This window comes from Pongo abelii, chromosome Y, assembly GCF_028885655.2.
Source record: "Pongo abelii isolate AG06213 chromosome Y, NHGRI_mPonAbe1-v2.0_pri, whole genome shotgun sequence".
NCBI classification, from domain to species: Eukaryota; Metazoa; Chordata; class Mammalia; order Primates; family Hominidae; genus Pongo; species Pongo abelii.
In genome coordinates, this window is record NC_072009.2 from 53,273,649 (window position 1) to 53,287,950 (window position 14,302).

The window sequence follows — 14,302 nt, forward strand, 5'->3', positions numbered from 1 at the left end:
AAATAACTAAACAGTATTCAGTGATACAGAAGGCACTAAGTAAATTCATGGCTGAATAAAGTTGTTTTTATTTACCCTCTGACAAGTACAATCCTTAGTATTTTCTCTGAAAGCCATAATGTTAGGTTGTCTCTTATGTTTAAAAGGAATGGTTTTACTGCAACTAGGAGGCTTTCACCAAGTTTAAAGAAAGTAACACAAAATATTAACTAGTCCATTAGTGGAACTGTAATTTTGTATCCTCCACACAGCACATTGTAATTATTAAATCAGTTATCAAATGCACATTTGTCTGTTCTCCAAGTTCAGTAGTTAGCATGTTTCTTAAAACTGAACTTGGTCTATGGAAATGATTTCCATTCATGGACAGCCAGTATGTAACTGGATGTATGACAGACTGTATGAGGCAACTCTTGTACACTGGGCGCCCACCCTTCTCCTGGGGCTGTGGAACATGATCTATGGGGATAGAGGTGCATTCGTGGTACATAAGTGATGAGTAATTACTAGTGAGAGTAATTCTAATGAAATGTAGAATAAAAATATGGAAGGCTAAGTCATTTTGAAGAGAATGAAGAAGTAAATGAAGTAACAATGTATTGCAAATACATTAGATTTTAGTCTTCAATATCTAATACTTTTGCTTTAGGAAATTATTTCCTCGAACAAAGAATGCAATGCTAATTGCATAAAAACTTGTACATATAAAAAGTAGTTTTCCAATTCCCCAGGAGAAATTCAGGTATAACTTCTAGAGCAGTCAAGTTTCTTATTTTAATTATAATTAGTCTTGGTTATCTCATTTCTTAGCTCTCTAACCTACATATGCAAGTCAAATAAACGTTTTTAGAGAAACATTACAATTTATAAATGTACACAGCCATTACTGAGAAAATATGTTCTTCCATGACTGGCTGTCATGGAAGCCCACCAACTAATAAAGCACAACAATTTTGTGCTTTATTTTATTAGTAGATGATACACTGCTGCAAACCCTAATTATTTTTTTTATCCCCATGGTGATTTTGTGTATATCTGTGAGTTGATTAGAACACATCAACAACCTCTAACAATCCACAGCAAGATGAGCTAGTCCTGGGCTTTCAATGAAGATTGACTGTGTCTGTGTGTGTCAACTGATCAGACGTAACATCATCCACAGGAACTCTTCAAACCGATTCCTCAAAGGCTGCTGCCACACTTGTGGCATCTTTTGCACTTGTTTCAAAGTAAGAATAGTTGCTGTCATCCATGCACAAGCTTGGGATTCTCCTGCAGACGCCTGCTGTTTGCTTATGTCAGTCTTGTTACTAAGAATCACAAAAGTAAAGCTCTCATTTCTTCCACATTTGCATAATATATGAATTCTTTCTTTCAGTTACTAAGGTTCTGAAATCTTTGTGAACTGTCCATAATAAAAGTAAGCAGACAGCAGACAGAATCTCTGTAAAATGAAGTCCTCAGGCTTTAGAATCAGTCCTGACCTGCCATGCCCCAAATCTGCATGGCACCAAAATGTTTATCCACTTCCAAATCTTATTTAAAAATTTCATACCTATTGTCATAAAGAGCTGGATATCAAACTTGTTAGTTACATATCTGTTTATAAGTGAACTCCTCTCAACTCCACCATCTCTAAGAATTGCTTTAAAAAGTGATGAATTGCCTGCCATCATTAATCTCAAGAGCTTCAAGAACTCTGTAAAATATAAATGCACCATTGCATTTCTTTATACATACCTATTCTTCTACATGATTCTGTGAATATCAGCATTTAGCTGAAGTAAAATGTATAGCACCAGGGAATACTTAATAATAAGACTTTTGTTTACAAGGCTGAGCATTCATCCATGTGCAGGCTACCATACCAGCAATATTATCTAAAACAGCTGGGAAGGGCTCACTCTTCTCCTTTCTCAGGTCACAGTTGACTGTGAAGCTGGCACTCAAGCCCAAGTCTGACCCCAAAGCTCTTGCTCTGAACTTTTACTCTATGATAAGTCGCTCTCTGCTCATAGTAAGCCCCACTATAGTTGGTTAAAGATGGTTAAGAGATCACAGTTTGCATGTTTCTGATATAGCAATATTTATACTTTAAATGGCATGCTCATGACCAATGTAGAGGAGGTTAGTTTAGAGAGCTGGAAATGTTATAGCTATATACAGGTCAAAAAGAAAAGACTGGTTTGGATGAAACACACCACCGCATTTTAAAAAAGGCTGTCACAGGCTGGGTAAAGTGTTTCATGTTTGTAAGCCCAAAAATTTGGGAAGCAGAGGTGGGTGGATCACTTGAGGTCAGGAGTTCAAGACCAGCCTGATCAATATGGTGAGAAACCCCACCTCTACTAAAAATACACACAAATACAAAAGTTACCTGGGCATGGTGGTGGGTGCCTGTAATCTCAGCTACTCTGAAGGCTGAGGCAGGAAAATTGCTTGAACCCAGGAGGCAGAGGTCACAGTGAGTACAGATTGCACTACTGCACTTCAGCAAGTTGACAGAGAAAGACTCCAACTCAAAAGAAAAAAAACAAAAGACTGTCAAAGCTTATCTGAGTGTAAACTCTAGATCCCAATAGATGGAGAAAGTGCATGTTTTACACAGATTGGAAGCTTCATCCATATTCCAGAAGCACATTTTCTGTATATTTATAGACAATTATACTGCTTTATCAGGAAGGAGGAGGCCAGAATTTATTTAAATGGTTAACTTATGTCCATAGGAAAGACACAAAAGCATTAGCATGCTCTTATCCAAAAAGCTACTCCATAATTTATAAATCTGGGTTGTTATATTTATATCTAGAAAATAGAGGGTTCAGGGTTTCTCAATCAGAGAGTAAAATTCAATATGCAAGAAAATAGCAGTTTATTATTTGTACAGCTCTGAAGTTTATCTTTTAAATCAAAGGGAAGGGTGAAGATTGGCAAAGACAGGAAGCCCACATGCAGCCCATGATCCCAAATCCACCCCAAGAAAGCCGTCAAGCTCATGTACAGCCAGGAAGCTCTTATCCCTATCCAAGTTAATGAAGTTTGAAATTTTAAAAGCCAGATATTTAGCATGAGAAAGTTATGAAAAATGCCAGAAATATAGCTAAGATTATATAATCAAGGATCTCACTAGCTATTGAATAAAGCATTCTTTTTCCAGTTATGAGGTCAGCAAATTACTATTCATACCAAGAGCAAAGGGATATACATAAGACCTTCTGCCTACATATTACCTGAATTGACTTTTATTGTTAAAGCTAAATACCCTCAAGTATAAACCTGGAGATCCCGTTTTTTGTTTCTGCTTTTTAGAAAGTTAAGAGTGTTTGGGTTGTTTGAACCATGTCGCTCATATACAAAGAAGGTCTGAGTTTATGAAAGTTAGAATCTACCTACCATAATGACAAGTGGAAGCCAGAGTTTACAAAGGCACTGGGCATGCTCATATCTGTGTCAAGTAGTCAGTGATTATGTAACAAAAACTAAATTTTGACCTCTTATTTCTGTAGTAAATGTATAACTCTGTGTTTGAAAAAGTGTTGTTACATGATATAAGCTCTGGCTGTAGACCTGTATGCTCTTCTGTGAATTTTTCAGTTGCCATGGGTGTAAGATCCTTGCTGCATAAAACCTGTGTCCTACTACTGTCTTGAATATAAATGAACTTGCCCTGTCTCAAAAGAGCAAGATAAATGAGCTTGCCTTTTTGATATTTTGATGTATTTTTGTAGTTCTTTGTGTTTGCAGTTTTTCAGTGCAGCTGATTATACTTTTTCCATAGTGAGTACCATTTGTGTTTTCTGGCACCCTTCATTCTCATTCCTAAATATGAATTCTTTGGTTATTTTAAGTCCTGTCCTTAGTAAAATGTTCTTACTTGTAATGAAAATGACTGGTAGGTACAAACAGCATACTTTTCCTTCCAAGAATATCGCATTTACCCATGTGATTTTTGAAGCCTAGCTTGTCCACATTGAATATAGTGTGTAAAGTTAGCTGTAAGTATTCTTTTTTACATTGCATACATACATAAGTACACACATGTATCTGTATACATAAATATAACATAGGAACACTGACCTACTTTGACTTGTGTATTGACATAGGTGACAAAATGGGACACTTCCTCAAAAAATATATATATTGGAGATGGATAAATGTCTCAAAGGCTTTCATGTATGTGAGAGAAAAAAAAAGGCCAGTGTTCACACAAATTTAAATTTAGCATCTCAGTTCAAAAAACTATAATTCAGAAGATAGCTCCTATGCTTTCTTATTTATATACAAGTATTTTAAAAATTCAAGTGTGTGTGTGTGTATTTGTTCTTTCACAACCAAGAAGCTCACATTAGTGAGCATGTAGTAGTAAACCCAGAACTTATCAGAAAGTTCTAGATCTAGGTCAGGAAAAGAAAAAGTTCACTTTGTATATAGCCATGAAGCTTGAGTTGATTTTCAGTGATGGTCAAAGGCAGGAGGTATAAAGGTAAAAAGAGTGTGTTCCTGTAAAGCAGTTTTCAACATTCATTTAAGAGGGATATAGTTTTATAATCAAACAAGTGGCCAATGTTTCTGTAACACATGGGTTACTTTATATGCAAAATAAACAAGGCATGAGAGTGTTCTTGCAGACATTGGAAATATTCTGCCTAACTGTATCCAATTTATATCAAAATTAGAGCAAAACTACACTATTTACCTGACACTATGCATCCCTGTTAAAGAAGAATAATTGTAATCAATCCCTGTTAAAGAAGAATAACCAAAATCATACTCATAATAAAACCAAACAACCAGGATTTATGCAACCTGAAGGCTTATGATAATACCCATGCACGTATAGCACAGAATTTATATAGTGAGGAAGAATACATGTATGTTCAATAAAGAAGAGGAAGGCCTGTATTGATATAAATATAAGTTTTATCCATTTAGAGAGGTCAGCAGTGTTATAGAAGAGACTCCATTATCTTTGTAAAATGAGCATAGAACGCTCTATTTTTCACCAAGGTATTCTAAAATTGAGCCAATTGTCATCAAGATTAGTGCAGAGTCAATAGAAAACATAAGAACAAGAGAAGGTATTTCCTAGCTGCACCAAAGAAGTCTAAAATTCAGCATCTACAGGAAACTAACACATCAACAAGCAAAAACAGGTAACTATTAAAAGTACTCAAAGACGGTCAGGCGCGGTGGCTGGCGCCTGCAATCCCAGCACTTTGGGAGCCTGAGGCAGGCGGATCACGAGGTCAGGAGATTGAGACCATCCTGATTAACACGGTGAAACCCCGTCTCTACTAAAAATACAAAAAATTAGCAGGGCGCGGTGGCGGGCGCCTGTAGTCCCAGCTACTCGGGGGGCTGAGGCAGGAGAATGGCATGAACCCAGGAGGCGGAGCTTGCAGTGAGCCGAGATGGCGCCGCTGCACTCAGGCCTGGGTGAAGGAGCGAGGCTCCGTCTCAAAAAAAAAAAAAAAAAAAAAAAAAGTACTCAAAGACATGAACAGACCTTTCTGTAAACAAGACATAGACATATAAGTGGCCAATAAATATATCATAAAATATTCATCATCATTAATTTTTTATGAATGCCAATCAGAACCACAATAAGATACCAGGTCACACCAGTCAGAATGGCTGTTATTTAAGAGTTAAAAAAAATTTAAAAAAACAGGAGCTAATGTAGCTGCAGATAATAGAAATGCTTCTCCATTGCTGATGAGAATGCTGAAGAGTTCAGCCACTTAAAAAAGCAAACTGAAGATTTCTCAAATAACTTAAAATGAAGCTAACATTCCACACAGAAATTTGATCATTGGTATGTGTCCAGAAATGAAAAATATGTCATCCCAACAAAAAGACACAAGCTTTCAAATCTTTAATGCAGCACTACACTAATTTTCAAAACCATGGAGTCAACCTAAGTGGAGTGGATAAAGAAAACTAGTATTCAGTTCATCAGTGGTAGATGGGGTTAAAAAAAATGTACCTATGCACGAAGGAATACTGTGCAGCAAAAAAGCAGAATGAAATGATGACATTTACAACAACATGGATGCAGACAGAGGCCTTATTTACTGCAGGAACAGAAAAAAAAAATACCATATGTTCTCACTTATAAGCAGAAGATGAGAATTGAAAACACATGCACATAAATATGGAAGGAGCAGACACTGTGGAAATATACAGATTTAAAAAATGAAGTGGATTAAAAAACTACCTATTTGACACCATGCTCATTTGCTGGGTGAGGAAATTCACACTGCATAACCCACTATCGTGCAATATTTCCATGTAACAAACAAGGACATGTGATACTGGTATTCAAAATAAAATAAAAATTTAAAGAAGAAACAAAAAAGATGAGTGCAGACCTGCCCCATTCAGATGTAAATTGAAATTGGCTGGAAAATTTTTATGTGAAATGCACACCCATACCCAAGAAAGAGACTGGTTTGACATAGTGAGCACATTGTTTCTATGGTCAAGGAAAGGAGGTTGTATTTGTGTGTGTGTGTGTGTGTGTGTGTGTGGTGTTACTTTTCTAACTATATATGTTCAAATGTGTGTGTATATATACATGATTAAATATATATAAATTCGAACAAGAAAAAATAAAAATTGGTGCAGCTCAGAAACTTATTTTTTCCATGATTAAATGATATCCCATATTAATACAGTCAAGAAACCCATCAAGATATATAAACTTATTTACTCAAAAGGATTACTTTATAAGCTAAACTTCTAAACAGTGTTACCGTAGCTGAATAAATATATCCATGGGCAAAGAGGGGAGAATTTGGGAGTTTTCACACCAGGCCACAATGCATTCATACCCAGAAATGAAAATCAGCACAGATCGTGCAGCTGAGAGTTTGCATTTTAAACTCAAGAACAAAAAAAATAATAATGTGTATTGTCAGCTCGTATCTATATTCAATAATATATGCACTCACATTGGCAGCAAACACAATGTAATGATATGGGGAATAATAAGGTTTGTAAGTCTCCATTTCCATTAAATTCTAGGTGAGAATGAGAACAAGGTTGATTACATAAATTTTCTTACAGTGGAAGAGAATATATTTTATAAATCCTAGATGCTTGCATCTCACAAAAAAAGGGTAAGGTAAAGTTTATACCTGCAAGTTTTAAGGTATAAAAAATATGTAGGTAGTATACTGCCAACTAATTTCTATACATGTACAATATAGGTGGGCTGACAATAAGAATATGCATTAGTCTTCAGGAAAACTGCACAACATATGCACTCCACACAAATATGTTCACACAAGTTAGCCTTTAAGGTTTATACAACTTGAAGTTTTATATACATATGTAAGAAACAGAGAAGAATTTATAAACCTAAAAGGTCATAACATTATTACAATAATAATACATATAAGATTAATGCAGTAACCAAATCTCCATCTCACATTCAAAGGAGACATTGTGCAATATTTACACAGCTTGGAATTTCATAACTTTGTCTTATAATAATGGCTGTCAGCCTGTATTCTGTCAGAAAACTATATTCATAACAAAAGATTGAGGAGCACAGATAATTACATAACTAGGAAATTTACATCCATCATAACAAAAGAACGGTATTGAGATTTATAAAATGATAAAACCATGTATAATTTCAACATGCAGTAACAGGTTGAGGAGAAGCAAGGAGAAGGAATGGGAAATGGAAAACTTCATCAATCGGCTCCCACTTATAGAAGAATCAATATGAACAAATATCCACACTTGAAATTATGTGCTCATACATAAGACTGAAACCAGGTGGCTGATAGCAGTACTGGATGGTAACACAATAAGGAAAGACATTATTAAAAAGAATAGCAATGGGAGTTTTATACTAGTCATGTCATCCTTCCAATAACCTGTTAGCAAAGTGCAGAGAGAGAAAATGGCTGATTGGAGGACAGGAAAATGATAACCAACTTTCCTTCAACCCCAACATCGGCATACCACAGAGCACTGAGAAGGCTCTTAGGGACCAGGCCTCCAGACTGGTACCTCTACTGAAAGATGCCAGACCTACCCTGGCATAATAATGATGAAAAAACAAAAAACCCAGAAACTGAAATGTGTTTTACGAATATTAAAGTAAAAAAGAACATCAATGCCAAATTTGATCCAGCACAAAAAAAACACACTGGGAACTAAAAGACAAGTTATTTCAAAATATAGATTCTCAGAAGAAAAGAGTAGTAAATAAGAAAACAGAGAGCTTGCAGGATTTATGAAACAGCATAAAGACAGTTATATTACTCATCACAAAAATAATCAAATAAGAAAAAATATAAAGGTAGAAATAACATTTTTTAAATAATAAGAGAGAGCTTTCTAAATTGGCATAAAAATGTAAATAGACATACAAAGGTCAGCCTTTTCCAGTCAGATTGATTTGTACAAAACGACACTAAAATATTTTGTAGTGAAGCTTTCAAAAGCTTTTAAAGGACAAAAAACTCAAGAGCTAGTCCTGAAACCAGAAACACACACATACACACACACACCCCCTGAAAAAAAAACAACAAAAATAAAATCACCTACAAGAGAGTACTCAACAGCTAGCAGATTTGTCAGTAGAGACACTGCAGTTAAGATGTGAGTGAGATAACATTTAAATATTAATAATAATAGGAAGAAAGAAATCTTGCCTACTAAGAGTAATGCACCCAGGAAAGCTTTTCTCCAAAATAAAGGAAAGACGAAGTTCTCCAAATAAGCAAAATCGGAGGAATTTTATTGTCATAAGACCTATCTTATAAGCCATGATAAGTGAGGACTTCATGCTGGAAGAGAAAAACACAAATGAGCACATGAAAACATAAGAAAGGATAAAGCTCACTGATAAAAGCACTCAGTAAAATGAAGAACATTTTGATACTGTAATGGAGGTGTATTAATAACGTGTATCTTTAATGTGAAGGTGAAGAGATAAAATGATTGCAAATGATAATGGCTGCCTTAATTTGACAAGGAACACATATTACAAAATTATATATTTTAAAATTAAATAAATATCTGTATAACTGTGTGTATATATATCTAATGTATGCATATATATATCTAATATATAATATGAAATATATATTATATATGCTATGTAATATATAGGTATATACACATACATTTTTCTTTGTTTAAATGTATTATGTATTATATATTATGTATGTTATATTTAATCGATTATATATTTTGTATATGTTATATATTATAAATGTTATATGTTATGCAGTATATATTATATGCAATATTATATATGATATGTTATATATTATATTAACAAACATATACTATATATAACATATATACACATTCATACCTACATATTTATTTTATTTATGTATTATATATTATATAAAATATATTATTCATACACATATATTTTATATAATATGGTATATATACACATATATACTATATAAAATATATATATAGTATGCAGGTATATATTATATATATGCACAGATACATACTATACATAATAATTATATGTAGCCAGACACAAATATTATATATAAATATTGTATATATAATATATATACATGCATATATATATGCAATCAATTTCAGTGATGTTATTATCAACTTACAACCACCACATAGTGCCTCAAACATTTTTACATGAACTTCAACTACACAGAAAATATAAATGGTTTAGGAAATACCACTACGGGAAAACATCAAACACACACATGCAAAGTCAAATAAGAGAGAAGGAAAAGAAAAAATAATCAGAGGGCACAGCAAGGCACACTTTACAAAGTGGCACTATTAAGTCTTCATCAAGCAATAATTACCTTCAGTGGAAGCTGATGGTAAAATTACACAGTGACAAGGCCTAAGGAGTCTGAGTAAGTAAAAATATTTTAAGTCTGTTTTGTCAGAGACTAGGAATGCAATTTCTTTTTATTCCTTTGCTTAAAACTATTGACAGAGTTAAACAATCTACAGAATGGGAGACCAATTTGCAAACTATGCATCTGGCCAACTTCTAATATTCAGCATCTATAAAGAACTTAGAAAAGTATACAAAAACTAACAAATGAATGAACAACCTTATTAATAGCTGGGCAAAGGACATAAGCATACACTTCTCAAAAGAAGTCATACATGTGGCCCACAAACCTGAAAACAAAGTTTAACATCACAGATCATCAAAGAAATGTCAATGAAAACCACAGTGAGGTACCATTTCACACCGGTCCAAATGGCTATTATTAGAAGTAAAAAAAAAAAAAAAAGACAGATGCTGGTGAGTTTGCAGGGAAAAAAGAAATGATTTTACACTGTTGGTGGGAGTGTAAACTTCTACAATCTTTGTGAAAGAGAGCCCACAGAGACCTATACCATTCAACTCAGCAGTTCGATTACTGAATATGTCTTGAAAAAAATAACACATGTTCTACTATGAAGGCATTTGCCTGTGTATGTTCAGTACAGCACTATTCAGAAGGACAAAGACATAGAATCAATCTAAATGGCCATTTAGATGGGCATGATAGCTTGGATAAAGGAAATGTTGCACGTATATGCCTTGGAACACTCTGCAGCCATAAAAAAGAAGCAGATTTTGTCCTTTTTGGGAACATTTTTGGAGCAAAATGTCATTCTACTGGACAAACTAACAGAGGAAAAGAAAAGTGAATACATAATGTTCTCACTTATAACTGGAAGCAAAATAATAAGAAGACCTGGACACATGAAATGGAAGAATGCACACTGGGGTCTGGCAGAGGGTGGAGGATGGAAGGAAAGGGAAAAACAGGAACAGCAACTAATCATTACTTGGCTTACAAACTGTGTGATGAAGTAGTCTGTAATGACAAACCACCACGACACACCATGACCTATGTAACAAACATGCACATCTCACACACTTACCCCTGAACTTAATAAGCATTAAGTGTATTGAGTTAACGTTTATATTAAAAGACTGTATTCAGCTCAACTTATATTGCCTCGAGATATTTACTTCACCTATAAAAACAAGAAAGCCTGAAAATAAAGCAGCAGACAAAGCCATTTGTGCAAACATAGACCAAAAAAGCAGGTGTAGCTGTATTTAGAGCAGACAAAATAGAGTTCAGGTGAAAAATGGCAACAGGAGACAAAAAAGGACATCACATAATGAAAAAAAGAGTCAACATATAAAGATAATATGACTATTATACATATATATGCAACGTATATTGAAACTTGTAAATAAATAGAGCGAACATTGTTAGATCTCAAGGTAGAAATAGACCACAATTCAATATTAGTAGAATTCAACACCCCATCATCAGTAAAGCACAAATTAACCAGGGAAATCATCCAACTAAAACTACTCTTCAGCCTAAACAAACCTAGCAGTCATTTACAGAATATTGCATCAATCAGTTGTAGAAGCCCCATATTTTCTCAACTGCATGTGGCATAGTCCTTAAAATAAATTATATTACAACACCAGAAGCCAATTCTAAGAACATCATAAAATAGATATCATAATAAATGTTTCCTCAACATAATCACAACTACATAGAAACTAAACAAATTAAACAATCAATGAGTCAATAAAACAGTGATATGGAAATATTTTTAATAAACACCTATATCAACAAAAAGGACTATGTCAAATAAACAACCTAACATTATCTCCAAAGTTAGCAGAAGAAATAGATTAGAAGAACAATAAAATAATTTTGTTCTACAGTACAAAATATCAAGAAAATTAAGAATAGGTTTACTGAAAGAAAGGCAAAATTGACACATGTTTAGGAAGGGTAACTAATATGCAAGAATACTCAAACAATAAATGTAAAATAAAAAATTAACCATGGATACTGCTGGAATGCACATAGTCATAGTGACGAAAATTGACAACTGTTGCAATTACCACAATTGTTTTCATGTATAAGCAATTGCACACAAAACACCAATTAGATAACTCAGAAGAAAGAATATGTTTCTTGGAGTATACACTTACTAAAATTGAATAAGAAAAAATGGAAAAGCAAAACAGATCTTGAATAAGAGAAGCTGGAAACCATCATCCTCAGCACTAACACAGGGAGAGAAAAACAGACACCACATGTTCTTGCTCATAAGTGGAATATGAAAGATGAGAACTCATGAACACAGGATGGGGAACAACACACACTGGGGATTGTCAGGGGATGGGGTGAAAGGGAAGGGGAAGCAAGAGCATTAGAACAAATACCTAATGCATGAAGGGTTTAAACCTACATGACAGGTTCGTAGGTGAAACAAACCACCATAGCACATGTGTACCTACGTAACAAACCTGCAGGCTCAGCACATGTATCCCAGAACTTGTAGCAAAATTAAAAAATAATAATAAAATAAAAATACACCCCAAAATAAAAATAAACTAAGATATGTGATTCATAGTTCTTAAATAAATTTTGGAAAAGGCTTTTGGTATACTGCCAGAAATTAAGAAAGTGAAGGGAAAATAATTTCTGATGAGAGGCCACTTTGTGATTTGGAGAATGTAAACCAAAAAATAGTTCACATAGTTGATGAAGTTACAGTAATAAAATACTCTCCCTTCCCAGTAACTTACACGTTAGGAAAGTTAATCAATGTGCACATTTATAAAAGCAAAACAAGCTTTCAATGACTAATAGATTGATTTATATCCTTTCCCATTCTACCAAGAAGGAATATTTATTTTCTAATTGGCAGATCACACTATTCTCATTAAGAGATATAGTCCTGAAAGGGGGCCTCCCCCTCCACACCTGTGGGTATTTCTCATCAGGTGGAGATGAGAGACTCAGAAAAGAAATAAGACACAGAGACAAATTATAGAGAAAGAACAGTGGGCCCAGGAGACTGGAGCTCAACATGTGAGGACCTGCACCGGCGATGGTCTCTGAGTTCCCTCAATATTTATTAACCACTATTTTTACTATCTTGGCAAGGGGAGTGCAGCAGGGCAACAGGCAGATGGTGGGGAGAAAGTCAGGAGGGAAACATGTGAGCAAGGGAATCTGTATCATGAACAAGTTGAAGGAAAGGTACTGTGTCTGGATGTGCCCACAGGCTAGATTTATGCTTCACTTTACACAAACATCTCAGTTTAGCAAAGAGTAATAGAGCAGTATTGCTACTAGCATATACTGCCATCAGCCACAGGGTGGTTTTCTCTTATCTCAGAATAGAACAAATGGTTGGCTTTACATCTAGACATTCCATTCTCAGGGATGAGCAGGAGAAAGAAGCCTTCTTCTTATCTCAACCGCAAAGAGGCCTCCCTCTTTCACAACTTCTCCTCAGCACAGACCCTTCAAAGGTGTTGGGCTGTGGGATGTAAGGTCTTTCCTTTCCCCCAAGGCCATATCTCTGGCTGTCTCAGGGGGGAAACCTTGGAGCAATACCCAGGCTTTCTTGATAGATGTCCCTTCAGCTTTCCGCAGTGCATTGTGTTCCTGGTTAATAGACAATGGAGAATGACAATGACTTTTACCAGGCATACTGTCTGCAAACATATTGTTCACAAGGCACATCCTGCACAGCCCTAAATCCATTAAACCTTGGTTCAATACAGCACATGTTTCTGTGAGCACAGGGTTGGGGCTAAAGTTACAGATTAATAGCATCTCAAAGCAGAACAATTTTTCTTAGTACAGATCAAAATAGTGTTTCTTATGACTTCCTTCTCTACACAGACATTGTGACATCTGACCTCTCTTACTTTTCCCCACATTTCATCTTTTCTTTTTGACAAAACTGCCATCATCTTCCTGGCCCACTCTTGATGGTCACTGTCTCTTTGGAGCTGCTGGGTACACCTTCAGACTAACAACAGACAGAACTGGCACACAGGGATTAATACAAGATTTACAATAGTGGAACTTCTGATGGTTTTAACCCAAGTGACTGGATTAAGATTTGTGAGGCCATCAGTAGTTTCCATGATTGCCTCAGTTCCTGGCACCACATTTAAATCAGCTTTTGATGCCTCAAAAATTTGAAGTGAAAATGAATCTTTTGGATTTGCTTAGGACTCCTTTTAATACATCCCATGATCAGTCCATGGACACAGGGTTCCACACACCCTCTCTTGCTCTCACTAGTAGAATATGATGTTGCCAATTAAAACTTAAATCAACAGAAATACACAGTCTACAATTATCACAGGTTATAGTTTGGGAATCTGGATTAATAACTATTTTTCCTACAACTAGCATATAAGGGGACTTTACATGACTTTCCAAAGGAATTGTTAGACTGGAATTTAGGTCGATAGTATAAGATGGCCTACAGTCACTTGCTG

General features: G+C 35.0%; 1 pseudogene; it reads right to left on the bottom strand.

Moving 5' to 3' along the window:
• Nucleotides 1-1,046: 1,046 nt before the first annotated feature.
• On the bottom strand, nt 1,047-1,673 carry LOC129053318 (ras-related protein Rab-9A-like; annotated as a pseudogene).
• Between the last annotated feature and the right edge of the window lie 12,629 nt (nt 1,674-14,302).